At 41.7% G+C, this 12,928-nt stretch overlaps 1 long non-coding RNA gene across 9 annotated transcripts in view; it reads right to left on the reverse strand.

Annotated features, from left to right (window-relative positions):
• LOC134758913 (uncharacterized) overlaps nucleotides 1-12,928 on the reverse strand; it is a 115,297-nt gene that overhangs the window by 62,810 nt on the left and 39,559 nt on the right. For 5 of the 9 annotated variants that reach the window (XR_010134650.1, XR_010134652.1, XR_010134656.1 and 2 more), the window contains 2 exons: nucleotides 8,902-9,012; nucleotides 8,085-8,174 (listed from right to left, as the gene is read on the reverse strand). This is a non-coding gene — a long non-coding RNA (uncharacterized lncRNA). Of the gene's footprint in view, nucleotides 1-457; nucleotides 543-1,256; nucleotides 1,298-8,084; nucleotides 8,175-8,901; nucleotides 9,013-12,928 lie in introns of all 9 variants that reach the window. The other 4 variants (XR_010134651.1, XR_010134657.1, XR_010134655.1 and 1 more) reach the window with 2 other exon arrangements.

Genomic DNA, 12,928 nt, shown 5'->3' on the forward strand with positions numbered 1-12,928 from the left:
CGTGAGCCACCGTGCCTGGCCGGGACACAATATTTTTAATTTTTTTTTTGTTTGAGACAGGGTCTCGTTCTGTTGCCCAGGCTGGAGTGTAGTGGTGCAATCATAGCTCACTGCAACCTCCAACTCCACTCCAGCAGTCCTGTGGCCATGGCCTCCCAAAGTGCTGAGATTATAGGTGTGAGCCACTATACCTGGCCTATATTTTACAATTTGAATATAGACTTTCCAGAAATATTTCACTGTGAAAGAGCATGTCTATTAAGGGCCCACAATTGCTCCAGAGTGGAAATGCAATTCAGATTCTTAAGCCATAAATATTAGGGTAAGTCTTTCACCTAGTATGCTTATACTGACATTCACAAGGAAAAGCAGAAATACAGTATTTGGGTTATAATTTTGTCTAAGGTGGCTGCACAGCTGAAGACTAGCAATGTAGACCAATGTCATCATCACTAACCTGGGAAAATGACAAGCCTCTGTACCTCCATCTTCTAATCCACAAAACAGAGAGCATCACAAGCGCTCCAACCACCTTACAGGTTCTACACAGAAGAATCATACACAGGTCGGTCAAGTTTATCTGTGATTCCCCAGCCCCTAGGAGTTGTCCCAAACACAAAGTTTTTATTTGTTTGAAAGCTTTGCTAATGAGGCCAGGTACAGTGGCTCACACCTGTAATCCCAGCACTTTGGGAGGCCAAGCCGAGCGGATCACTTGGGGACAGAAGTTGGAGACCAACCTGGCCAACATAGCAAAACTCTGTCTGCTAAAAATACAAAAAATTAGCCTGTCGTGGGGTGCGTGCCTGTAATCCCAGCTACTCGGGAGGCTGAGGCATGAGAATCACTTGAACCTGGGAGGCAGAAGTGACGGTGAGCCGAGATCGCGCCACTCACTGCACTCCAGCCTGGGAAACAGTAAGACTCTGTCCCCACCACCCCCACAAAAAAAAAAAAGAAGAAGAAGAAAACAAAATAAAAAAAGCTTTGCTAATGAGGGAGAATAGTGAAAGTTAAAATGGAAGGAAATTATAAATAATAATAATAAATAATAAAAATAATAAAATAATAAAAAAAATCATACTTCTTATTTCCCTATCTTACCCAGAAGAATAAAATATTTAATTACTAATTTAACACCCAGACTGAGATATGTGGCTCTGAAAAGACCGCAGGCGCGTGCAAAGTCTCATTTGCTAATGAAACAGCATCTAGCAAGGGTGCCACCATGGAATTAAAGGTCCAGGGATGCTTACCTTCTGGCTGGTGTCTGAGCTGCAGAAAAGAATCTCTGCATCTCCAAAAAGAAAAAAAAAAGAGTTATAAAAATAAAGTCACCATTACAAGAGGGCTGAACAAATATCCTAGTCGGGTACCTGCCTCTGGCTCCGAATAAAAGAACGCAATATATATCCCAGCAGTAGAAACAACTCCACAGTGCTGGCTTGGGCCCTCTCTCCCATTGCAAGTGATTATGACTACCCTTCACTTCACAGCTGCCCCAGTCCCACCCACCACACTCACACTCATACTCACACTTTCTATTCCAAAAGACCTGAGCAGGGTAGATATTAGACCAAGCAACATTCAGAAATAGCTTCAAAATCAAGTTTAATATCTTTTTCCTTGGATCCCCCTGGCATGGCTACATAAAATACCTTATACGGATATGGAGGTGCCTGGAGAGAGCAGAACTTTCATATTTGGGTGATGATAGGTACAGTATTAAATTTAAGAAAAACAGCAATCCAGACGGTTCAGCTAATAGAGTCACAGCAGTAAGCCCATATCATACCAGAGGGGACTAAGATTACTAAGAGAGAAGTAAAATGCCTCAGGATTAAGCAAAGCTCTAGTTGTTTCGTTCTGCTAGGAAAATCTCAATGGAGCTGCATGTTTTAACTTCAAAAATTACTCAACAAAAACAAGTAAGGATGAAGGGAGAGAGAGTGGGGAGAGAGGGAGACAGACAGAATTTGATCACAAAAAGAGTTGGAAAAATTGTTGAAGATAGTTGCACAGAATTAGAGGCACAGGACCCATTCTTCTACCTACGGATGAAGTGCTGTTATTACCCATATATATTCAGCAATGCCAGAGAATTTGCCAATATTTTGGATAATCACAAAAGGGTGTCCCATCTTTCTCACTCTATCACGGTGGAAATTAGAAAGTTTATGTGGTGTTCTAAATCATCACTTAATTTTTAATCAAGGTATGTTTACAATATAAAGTTTATTCATAAGCAGTATAAATGGGGTTTGATTCTCACAAAGAAAATGGCAATTAATCATTAAGTCTCTTTTGCTTACATAGGTGAGAACTAAGAGTGATTTTTGCATTTTGCATGCTAGCGTCACACCTCACTTTGTTATTTTCCTGTTCTCATTTTGTAAGCCCTGATTCCAATTGCTTTTTCTTTTTTTCTTTTTTTTCACACTTTTTCACAAGAAGTAGAGAGAGGATCTCACTGTAGTGCCCAGGCTGGTCTTGGACTCCTGGGCTCAAGCAATCCATCCACCTCAGCCTCCCAAAGTGCTAGGATTACAGGCATGAGCCACCAAGCCTGGCCTCTAATTGCTTTTTCTAATATTATATATTGTATTTAATTTTGTTCACCACATTTAAAATAATTTTTAAAGGCTTAAACCATATGGCTTATATTTAGCTGTGGCTTAAAACATATTGCTAAATCCCTTTTGGTTAACATTTGTTACATTCCAGAATCATACAATGCATGTCCATTTATGATATCACAGATAAAATCAACTGCCAGGGGAAGTTAAACTATAATAGTGGTTCTCAAAGTGTGGCCCCGAACTAGCAGCTCAGCCTCACTTGAAGATTTATTACAAACGCAAATTCTAAGGTCCCACCCCAGACCTACTGCTTCAGTTTTTTATCTCTGCATAACAGGTTACCAAGAAACACGTACATGCATTATCTCACAGTTTCCATGGATCAGGAGTCAGGACACAGTTACTGGATCCTCTACTTGGGATGTCCTCAGGCTGAAATCAAGGTAGGGCTGCAATCTCCCCAGAGGCTTCAGGTTCCATATTCCCTGGCCATGGGAAAAACTTAGCTCCTTGTGGTTATAGGACTGAGGTCCTCACTTTCTTGCTGACTGGCAGCCAGGGCCTATTCTCAGCTCCTAGCGGCCACCTGCCACTCCCTGTCACGTGGTCTTCTTCATAATCTGGCCATTTGCTCCTTCAAGGCCAGTAGGAAGTTTTTCCTGCTCTGAATCTCTCCACTCTGCTAAGATGGAGCCATAAAGTAATGTAACGTAACTTAACATAATGCTGATGCTCTTATCACCTTTGTCATATAACCTAATCAAGGAAGTGACATCCCATCCCATTCCCAGGTCCTGCTCACCCTCAGGAGAGGAGACCACACTGGGTGTGTACACCAGGGGATAGGAATCGTGGGGGCTATCTCAGAACTCTACCTGCCACACCTACTGAATTCGAGTGACCAATCAGAGATCCCAGATGATTTCCCCGTTCTTCCCAACCCTTCAGCAGAGACTGAGAAACTGAGGGAGACAGAATCATTTGAAGATTCGGTCAAATGAATGCTCACTTAGTGCTTCCAAAGAAACTTCTCCCCCAAAAAATATTCAGCCACCTTGAGTTTATGGGTACATCCTGCTCTGTGTGGGAATTCAGCCCTCCCACCCTGACAGCTGAAAGACCAGATCAATCAAGGGGTTAATTATACAGATCATTTTCCTGGCTCCCACGGGCATAAAGGTTATAGATGGCTGCATATTTATGCAGCCACTGTTAAAAATTCAACCGTAGCATTTATTTCAATGAACTCCTTTGACTACATGTTCAACAGATGCACTGAGGGACTACATAAAACATTACCTCTATTAGTTCAAATTTTCTGACTCCTTAAAAGCTTCTGGTAACTGAAGGAAAAATGCATCTGTAATATGTCCCTTGCCATTACAAATACATTCATTAAAATACAAACAGCTTGACAATACTAAGTGAGCATTAAGCACATGCGTGCATGTGCAAGCCTGCTCTCGCTCACATACACGCGCGCACACACACACAAACAGCTTGAATGTGGCAATTTTTAAATAGCACATTACGTTTAAGACTTTACAGTTATTAACAGAACCAGAGAATATATCTATCAAACTATCAAAATGCCATTTTAAATTGTAGTGATCCCTTTAATGTCTTCGATGTTTTCTAAGAACCCTTTAATCCCACATGGATGGTGCCACCTGTGCCGTCCCCTGAGAACAGTAACTGCTTCCACTCTACAGGACTCTGTGTGGACAGAAGTGAGGCATGAGTTCCTGGGGGTCCTTGGGATGCCCCTGCCCAATTTCCAGCCCCAGATCTCCTCCCAGATAGTGGTAGTCTATAGAACAATATTAATTCATATGGGTTGGTACCACTCGAAATCTTTCCCAAAATCTACTCTGGGAGAAGTGCCCACAAAGATCAAGGCCCTTGTCAGAGAGGTTACTGACACAGAAGGAAGTTGCCTTTGAAAGGAGAATAAAAGACATTCCTTTCAACACTGTCTGCAGCAGCTTTGCCAAGACACGACACAAAGTCCAGATCACCTCACCTCTTCTGGAGCGCCTATGCTACCTCACCCTGGCTATTTAACCCAATAGACTTAGAGAGGGCAGCTGATCACAACCACTTCAGGACGACATACTCAGAGTGCTTTTCTGGACCTGCCGCCCTAGTGTGATGCTATCTCTTTGTAACCATCTAATAGCAAGTTGCCTCAAAGGGAACCATTGTGCAAAAGTGTGAAGGGACTGGCTGCTAAAATAATAACCTGGCAGACACGACCACCATGAGGGAAACGGCTTCGCCTACGGTGCATTCACCGTGTGGTATGTGTACTTCTACTCACTGGAACTGAGCTGGTGTTGTCCAGTCATTCTGCTCCTCATAATAAACAAAGAGTGCCAGGGGCTCTCCAGACCCAAAGGGAAGAGCTTGCAAGCTCAGTTCCAATGAGTAGAAGTACACATACCACATGGTGAATGCAAAGTCCCCTGTCCATTAGAAAGGCTGGATCTGAGGACAGTAAGTAAGGGGCTGTCAATATAGGCAAGTGATCCCTCTTTCCCAGTGCTGACTAAGGTGAGGGCAACACCTGCCTTGCATTACATTCATTTTGCTGCTGAGAAACTGACACCCAAACCGTTTACACCACAGCACATCAGCGGCGACACCAAGACTCACGTTTGGTCTCCTAATACCATGTTCATTTTTCCATGTGATTTTCCCATCTTAAACCTATTTATACTTCAGTCTAGATGAGCCCATGTTTATAGAATCCTTTTGAGGGCTTGAATAAATGAAAACCTAGAAATGTGGAGTATGTTTTCCTGTAGAATCACTGGCTATCTGTGGGAAGAAGAGATATTCTTTAACACTTTTTTTTTTCCCCTCAGACAGGGTCTCGCTTTGTCACTTAGGCCAGAGTGCAGTGACATGGTCATAGCTCGCTGCAGCCTCAAACTCCTGGAGTCAAGCGATTTTCCTGCCTCAACCTCCTGAGTAGCTAGGAATACAGGTGTGTGCTACCATGTCCAGATAATTTTTGCATATTTTTTCTTTCGAGAGACAGAGTCTCACTATGTTCGTTACTCCTGGCCTCAAGTAATTCTCCCACCTCAGCCTCCCAAAGCGCTGAGATTACAGGCATGAGCCATTACACCCAGCCTCATCACCACATTTCCAACCTTAGGATCAACTCTTGAAAAACTAATACTACCCCTTCTTTGATCTTACAGTTCTTACAGGCTGAATGAATTCCATTTAGCAGCAAAATGCCTTAATGGTTTCACATGAGAATGTTGAAATAAATGAAACAAACACAGAAGGCCTAGGAGGAGAAAGCCTCTCCCGGTTGGCCAAGGAACGACCTGATCTCCAGGTTACGTGAAGCAAAATGCTTAGAACTAAGCCAGAGACATTGGGACACTTAGCCATTCCCACTGCCTTCTTCTCTCCCTTGTCTCATGGAGGTCCTTGAAATAAGGAGGGAATGGAGTGGGGACAGAAGGGATAAATTGCTTCATTCTAAGCCCACAGTGCAATTCCTGGTGCTACTGTACTTGGAATACTGCACTCAGGAGTTTCCATGATCAGCCTCCCTAAGACAGCAGAAAAATTCCATAAACAGGGAATGGCAGCAACATCTCGCTCTATGTGGATGCCTGGGTCAGACTGGGTTAGACTGGCTGGTGGATTGCTGACATAGGTGAATTACTTGGCCCAAACCTTGTATCACAAATGGCCTGTAGTGATGCGTATTGCAAGAGATTTATGTAAATTGAGCAAGATACTTAGCTATTGGTCTGGTTTTTTAGTAGACTTGACTTTCAGAAAAGAAAGAGCTGATGGTAGAAATTTCAGGCACTTTTTTAAACATCTTTTCTTTCTCAATCTACCTCCGAAAGTCGCTTTCCATAAAGCCTCCCTCTCAATGTCCCAGTAACTCTGCCCAAGGAAGAAGCCTCCCCTGTGCCTGACTCCATGCAGGAACTGTTGCCATTCTTTAATTTGGCAGCTTCTGTTTCCCGGGCTCCCGGGGTTTTACGTTTACTTGCAGCGAGGCTTTTTACTTCACTTCCTGCTCTTTCTCCTGCTATCCCCTTGGAAAGCCGGTGGAAGGATTTTATTTTTATTGTTATATCTATGGTCTCCATTCTGAGATTTTATCCTCCTGGTAACAGCCAGAGAGAAAAACACTTACGAGCACATTGGAAATGTCTAGGAAAGGGGAAGTGCATTAAATAATAAACCCCAAACTGGTGGGAAGGATTTTGCACTGTCTACTCCCGAGGCAAAGAATTCTGGGAGATGTTTTCTCGTTTGGCTACCTTTGTCCAATCTCCATTCCTGGATACCTACAAAGGTGAGAGCAAGACTAAACGCATTCCAAAAAGCAATTTCATGTGATATTTGTTTTCACTTTTCTTTAGAAAAACCATGGGGTCTTTTGTTCACTTGAGACCTCAGTAAGGTTACTGTGTCGGTCATACCTTCAGGGAGTTCAACTTTCCAGGGAGGGAAACTAGACAATGTGACAGGCGCAATCCTAGCATCTGTTCGTTAACAGGGCATAGGAAGGCAAATGCTTGTCCTTCCTTCCTGCAACACAGCCATTAAACCAGGAGCATCGCCCTTCCCCGGCCCTCAGGTAAGAGGGCAAATACCGTAGCCGTTTCCAATTTCAGTCCTTTAGCGCCACCTGGTGCTAACTACTCTATCACGCTTTTATCCAGTAACTACCTTTGTAAATTTCCTTTCAAAAGTTCTGGCCGGGCGCGGTGGCTCACGCTTGTACTCCCAGCACTTTGGGAGGCCAAGGCAGGCGGATCATGAGGTCAGGAGTTCGAGACCAGCCTGGCCAACATGGTGAAACCCCTTCTCTATTAAAAATACAAAAATTAGCAGGGCGTGGTAGGGTGCGCCTGTAATCCCAGCTACTCTGGAGGCTGAAGCAGGAGAATCACTTGCACCCAGAGGCAGAGGTTGCAGTGAGCCGAGATCACGCCACTGCACTCCAGCCTAGGTGACAGAGCAAGACTCTGTCTCAAAAAAAAAAAAAAAGAATATTCCTATAAGACAGTCAATGCCCATCCTTCCCTGAGAAAACACAATAAATAATATAACTTTTTATTGTTTCGTAATTATCTAGGTGCCTTGAAGTTATCATTCTGAAAATAAAAGTATATAGTCTGAAGGGCTGCACCTATTCGAGATGTATTTGTTTTATCATTATACTTGTTCCTAAAATTAGATGAAGCGAAACGTTTCTAAATTAAAGCCAAACTATGCTACACAGGAATGGACTTTGTAAGTGAATCCATATTTGTAAATTCTCACACATAATCAGTCCCAAGAACTCCAGGCCTGAGAGAAATTACTGAAGGCTCTGATCTGAGCTAACCACTGTGAAAATAGGAAAAACTCGAAAAATAGGTTCTAGAGTGGTGTGTAGTTCCAAATGGAGCAGGAAAACTAAGAGGGGACTGGTTAAACAAATATGATTATAATCAAAATAACTTTTTAAGCACTTACTATTTGCCCAGCATTGTCCTCAATGATTCACATGTGTCACTTCGTTTAATCTTCACAACTTCATGAGACTGTTACAATGCCTGATCCTTGCTGCAAATTAGCTCATACATGGTTAGTAAACAAGGGAGTGATGTTTATAACACATCTTGTAGTTCATATTTGATTCTTCCCAGTACATTAATGTTTTAAAATGATCTCATGGCCGGGCGCAGTGTCTCATGCCTGTAATCCCAGCATTTTGGGAGGTTGAGGCGGGTGGATCACCTGAGGTCAGGAGTTCAAGACCAGCCTGGCCAACATGGTGAAACCCCGTCTCTACTTAAAAAAAAAAAAATTAGCCAGGTGTGCTGGTGGACGCCTGTAATCCCAGCCACTTGAGAGGCTGAGGCAGGATGAGGCAGGAGAATCGCCGGAACCCAGGAGGCAGAGGTTGTAGTGAGCCGAGATTGCGCCACTGCACTCCAGCCTGGGCAACAAGAGCAAAACTCCATCTCAGAAAAAAAAAAGAAAAAAACAAAAGATCTCACAAGTTTTCTCACAATGAAAGAAGAAGAGGCATGATAATAAATGAAGACTTAAAAAAAATTAAAAGTGCATCGAAGTACTTTTTCTTACTGCAAGTGAAGGCTGGTTTAAAGACTTCAAGAACCACTAGGTCATGGCCAGGCATGGTGGCTCATGCCTGTAATCCCAGCATTTTGGGAGGCTGAGGCGGGAAGATCACTTGAGCCCAGGAGTTTGAGACCAGCCTGGCCAACATGGCAAGACCCTGTCTCTACTAAAAATACAAAAATTAGCTTGGGGTGGTGGTGCACACCTGTGGTCTTAGCTCTTCGGGAGGCTTAGGTGGGAGGATGGCTTGAGCCCAGCAGATCAAGGCTGCAGTGAACTCTGATGATGTCACTCCAGCCTAGGTGACAGTGAAACCCTGTTTCAAAAAAAAAAGAAGGAAGGGAAGGGAGGGAAGGGAAGGGATGGGGAGGAAGAAAGAAAGAAAAGAAAAGAGAAAGGGGGGGAGGGAGGGAGGGAGGCAGGAAGGAAAAGAGAACCACTGAGTTTTCTGTTATGTATATCCATTTGGCAAAGCTACAAGTGTTGATGAAAAAGCTGTGAAAAAGTTAGCTTCCTTATTAAAGTGGTAGATTAGTGATGATTAGAAGCATGCCCTCCAGCACCTTCAACTGAGGCACAAGCCCAGTGGTGAAGGCTGCAAACGGTTGATTGCCTGAGATTCCAGCTGCCAATTCCTGCATAGAACCGTGCAAGTACTTTCATCAGGAGTGTTACGGTTTCTGTGAGTACTCTGATTACACAGTTCCACAGGTTTCGTGTGGTTTTCCCAGCACTATTTTTCCCATTGGTCCTGTTATTTTTAGTGCATGATGTTTTTATAATTAAAAAATAATAATTTTTTTAAATTATACTTTAAGTTCTAGGGTACATGTGCACAACGTGCAGGTTTGTTACATAGGTATACATGTGCCATGTTAGTTTGCTGCAGCCATTAACTCGTCATTTACATTGAGTATTTCTCCTAATGCTATCCCTCCCCCAGCCCCCCACCACATGACAGGCCCCGGTGTGTGATGTTCCCCTCCCTTGTGTCCAAGTGTTCTTGTTCAATTCCCACCAATGAGTAAGAACATGCAGTGTTTGGTTTTCTGTCCTCGTGATAGTTTGCTCAGAATAATGGTTTCCAGCTTCATCCGTGTCCCTGCAAAGGACATGAACTCATCCTTTTTTATGGCTGCATAGTATTCTATGGTGTATATGTGCCACATTTTCTTAATCCAGTACATCATTGATGGGCATTTGGGTTGGTTCCAAGTCTTTGCTATTGTGAACAGTGCCGCAATAAACATGTGTGTGCATGTGTCTTTATAGCAGCATGATTTATAATCTTTTGGGTATATACCCAGTAATGGGATCACTGGGTCAAACGATATTTCTAGTTCTAGATCCTTGAGGAATCGCCACACTGTCTTCCACAACAGTTGAACTAATTTACACTCCCACCAACAGTGTAAAAGCGTTCTTATTTCTCCACATCCTCTCCAGCATCTGTTGTTTCCTGACTTTTTAATGATCGCCATTCTAACTGGTGTGAGATGGGATCTCATTGTGGTTTTGATTTGCATTTCTCTGATGACCCGTGATGATGAACATTTTTTCATGTGCCTTTTGGCTGCGTAAATGTCTTCTTTTGAGTAGTGTCTGTTCATATCCTTTGCCCACTTTTTGATGGGGTTGTTTTTTTCTTGAAAACTTGTTTAAGGCAGAACACATTTTTTTCAGGGATGAATAGATGGTATATGATGTTATATATAACAGAAATGTATGTCATCATCCCCATTTTACAGCTAAGAAAACAGGCACCAAGAATTAAGTGATCTTTCTAATGCTACACAGCAATTAAATAATGAAACCATAATTTTAATACACTGTGCCTTCAGATTCTGCCTTCTGATGGACTAATATGATATTTTAAATGAATATTAACATATCTGGAAGTTTTCAAATGTGTCCACAAATGCTTTGACTCTTCTTCCTTCAAAAGGTAGATCCACTTCCTAACATTGGCCTTAGCCATGATTTCCTGGATATGACCCCAAAAGCACAGGCAAGAAATGGAAAAATAGAACAAGTGGACTATATCAAATTTAAAAGCTTCTGCACAGCAAAGGAAACAATCAACAGAGTGAAAAGGCAACACACAGAATAAGAAAATATTGGCAAGCCATGTTTTTGATAAAGTGTTAATATCTGAAATATATATATATGGGACTTCTTCAGCTCAAGAAAAGAAAAACAAATAACTCAATTTAAAAATGAGCAAAGGACTTCTATAGATATTTCCCCCCAAAGAACCCATACAAGTGGCCAACAGGTATGTGAAAAGATGCTCAACATCACGAATCATCAGAAAAATGCAAATCTAAACCACAATGAGATATTACTTTATAACTATTGGTATGGTTTGGCTGTGTCCCCACCTAAATCTCATCCTGAATTGTAATCTCCATAATCCCCAAGTGTTGAGGGAAGTACCAGGTAGAAAGTGATTGGATCAGGGGGATGGTTTCCTCCATGCTGTTCTCATGGTACTGAGTGAGTTGTCGCAAGATCTGATGGTTTTATGAGGCACTTTCCCCTGCTCTTGCTACTACTCTCTTTCCTGCTACATGTGAAGAAGGTCTCTGCTTCCCCTTTGCTTTCCATCATGATTGTAAGTTTCCTGAGGCCTCCTGGCCATGCAGAATTATAAGTCAATTAAACCTCTTTTCTTTATAAATTACCCAGTCTCTAAAAGTTCTTTATAGCAGTGTGAAAATGAACTAATATACCTGTTAAGATAGCCATTATTTAAAGAAAGAAAAAGAAAAAGAAAACAGCAAGTGTTGGTGAGGATGTAGAGAAATTGGAACCTTTGTACATTATGGGCAGAATATAAAATGACACAGCTCCTATAAAAAGCAGTATGCAGGGTCCTCAAAAAATTGAAAATGGAACTACCATATGATCCAGTGATCCCACTTCTGGGTATTCAGCCAAGAGAACTGAAAACAGGATCTTGAAGAGATATTTGCGCTTCCATGCTCATTGCAGCACTATTCACAGTAGCCAAGAGGTAGAAACAACCCAAATGTCCATTGACAGATGAATGGGTAAGCCAAATGTGGTATACACATTCAACAGAATATTATTCAGCCCTTAAAAAGAAGGAAATCCTGCCATTTTTGACAACATGGATGAACCTTGAGGACATGATACTAAGTGAAATAAGCCAGTCACAGAAGGACACATACTGCAAGACCCCACTTAAATGAGGTATCCGAAGCAGTCAAACTCACAGAAGCAGAAAGGAGAATGGTGGTTGCCAGAAGCTGGAGGAAGGGAGAAATAGAGAGTTTCTGTTCAATGGGTACAGAGTTTCAATCACTCAAGATGAAAAAGTTCTAGAGATCAGCTGTACAACAATGCAGATGTATTATAGTTAACAGTAGTGTACTGTACAGCTTAAAAGTTTGTTAACAGGGTAGATTTCCTATTATGTGTTTTGTACTATAATTTTTTAAAAAAGCAAAAAGAAATAGAGCTTAATCCTCAGTACCCCCCTTGAGTGCACGCCAAATTTAATAACTCATTCTGACAAGTAGAATAGGTAAGGAGACTGTTCCACAGCAACAAAGAAGACAGTGTGGCTTGGGCTACATCAAAATTAGAAACATTGTTCCTGCAAACAAGAAACTACCAAGAAAGTGTAAAGCCAACACACAAATGGAATAAAATACTTGTAAATCATATATATGATAAGGAACTTGTATCCAGAATACATGAAGAACTCATACAACTCAGTAATAAAAAGACAACCCAATTTTTTAATGGGCAAAGAATTAAATAAACATTTCTCAAAATATCTACAAGGGACCAGTAAGCACATTAAAAAGTTGCTCAACATCATTAGTCACTAGGGAAATGCAAATCAAAACCACAGTGAGATTCCACTTCACCAGGATGGCTATAATCAAAAAAACAGTTAACAAGTGTTGATAAAGATATGGAAAAATTGGAACCCTCATACACTACTAGTGGGAATGTAAAATGGCGCAACTCCTTTGGAAAACAGGCAGTTTCTCAAAATGTTAAACACAGAGTTACCTTACGACTGAGAAATTTTACTTTTATGTATATACCCAAGAGAAATGAAAACAAATGTCCACACAAAAACTTGTAAATGAATGTTTATAAGCAGAATTATTCCTATCAGCCAAAAAGTGGAAACAACCCAAATGTCCATCAGCTGATGAATAGATAAGCAAAATGTGGTATATCCATACAATGGA

Source organism: Gorilla gorilla, chromosome 6, assembly GCF_029281585.2.
Source record: "Gorilla gorilla gorilla isolate KB3781 chromosome 6, NHGRI_mGorGor1-v2.1_pri, whole genome shotgun sequence".
NCBI classification, from domain to species: Eukaryota; Metazoa; Chordata; class Mammalia; order Primates; family Hominidae; genus Gorilla; species Gorilla gorilla.